Source organism: Typopeltis vanoorti, chromosome 20 (assembly GCF_054136105.1).
Source record: "Typopeltis vanoorti isolate ZY-2024b chromosome 20, IOZ_Tvanoo_1.0, whole genome shotgun sequence".
Classification (NCBI taxonomy): domain Eukaryota; kingdom Metazoa; phylum Arthropoda; class Arachnida; order Uropygi; family Thelyphonidae; genus Typopeltis; species Typopeltis vanoorti.
Window position 1 is genome coordinate 70,068,395 of NC_143568.1, and position 2,180 is coordinate 70,070,574.

Genomic DNA, 2,180 nt, shown 5'->3' on the forward strand with positions numbered 1-2,180 from the left:
AACTCTGATTGCATGGCCAGATTATAAAGGATAGGATACTCCAAGATCAAAAGATCTTGTTTATTATTAGCAGTACACAGTCGAACTTTGGCCGATTGATCCATTTCTTGAGTGAACGAAAGCGCTTGACTACAAATACTGGCAATGATCACTTCATGTGACATATTTTGGTATATGCAACAATTACTGCATATTTGAGTAAATAAGCTTCTCGGTTTTGTTGATGTTCATGAGATCGATATGTTATGTAATTCCCACTTAGGAGGGGTTGTAAGCCTGTAGTATGTTAGTACTGTACGAAGGCTATAAATTTGTCTATTTTTATAAACGGACATTTTTATGAAATTACATGTTCTTTAAGATGTACATGATGAAGCAGCACAATGTTTGGCCAAAATTGGATGTATGATGCAACTTGTATCAGTGTGTGTGTGTGGGGGGGGAAACATTTTTCTTTCTTTGTCCTCTTTTACAATCTTGCACTCTATTTTATTCTAATCGTGCAGACTTTTTATCACATCATAAAATAACAATAACAGCAAGAAACGGCTAATTCCAAATTTAGTCGGAAACGGTTGAACGATGTGACCTATAAAATTATCAGAGGACAATGATCGCCTTCCCCCAAACTGTTATATATTTTAATCGGATTGAGTTGGATTTTCTATAACACTTTAAGCAACACAGAAAACAACTTGATTCAATGTTTCATCAAAATCAGTTAACTAAGTGTAAAGATGTTTGCAATGGAAAAATACCCAGAAACACATGTCCTTAATTTTAGTCCCACTTGAAGTTTTGGGGTCCTTCAGTAAAGCAAGAAACAACTATATTCAGTTTTGGTTAAATCGGCTGAATAATAAGACCTGTAGTTTTAAAAAAAAAAACAGAATAAAAAGGAGGTAAATGACGGATGATTTTAGGATTTTTTTTTTTCGCTATTTCCTAAGCAAATTCTTTCACTAATTAAACTTAATGCTTCAATCTCTGCCAAATGTTGAATATCCTATCGAATAGAAGTGAAGTATCAATAATGTCTGTGATAGTTAATGACTTTTGATTTTTAATTTTAATATTGATAATTTAATATTAATTAATAATCATTTATTAATTATTAATATTTATTGATAATTTTCACATTATGTGGAAATTTCTTTATGAAACGACATTACAAATATAGCACTTCATGAAAGCCTCTGCGACATACACCTTGTAGAGCTACAACATTTGAACCCAATTTTTACTCGTTATCCACATTAATAACATAATTGTATTAATGTTATACACTATTCGTTATACATAGCGTGTTTTTGGCTGAGACTGATGATAAATCTTTATTCAAAGTAAGCAGCGAATTGAGCGCCAAAAAACTTCAGCTTTTGAAGATTTTAGCGAATTGAAATGATTGAAAGCAAGTTTGCGAACAGGAAGACATTCAAAATTTGTTCATAAAAAACGCAATGTAAGAACTGAACAAATTAAATAATGAAAGTTCTAAAGGTGTACAATATTTATTTTTGGAATTGTGTAATTGTGCTGTTGGAATATCTTAGATTGTCGGAAGAATCTTTTGATGGAGCTTCTAATTTTAATTGGATAAATTTATATTTTGTACCAGAATGAAATTGAAGGCCTATGATTTTGAAGGATCTAAATTTGATAAAACATTCAAAAGAATCATAAACAAAGACAACTTATTTGACGTATTTTGTCATATAAAAATTTATTGAAGAAAAATACTTTGAATGCTTTCCAGGTGCTCAGCACCTGTAGAAGGAGGGTATTTTCTCAATTAAAAATATTATGGTCTACAAATAAGAATAAATTAAAAATGTCTACAACTTCAAATTTATTAACCATAAAATCATATATGAAGAGATAAAAAGGAGGTCACAAGACAGGATGTTATGATGTGCTGCTATAATTACCAATCTTCGGATTGATGCACCAAAGAAGAGAAGAGAAGAGAAGAGAAGAGAAGAACTATAAAACGCAACTTTGAAGAAGACTGCAGGGAATTTAATGAAAAAATTAAAAATAATAAGATCATGTTGAAAAAAAAACAACATTTCATTGAAAATTGCTAGCAACACGGTTTCAGAGAATTACGTAAGTGAATATTAATTGAGACAATTATTTTTCTTATGATGTTATTTTTAATATTTAGATAATCAGTATAA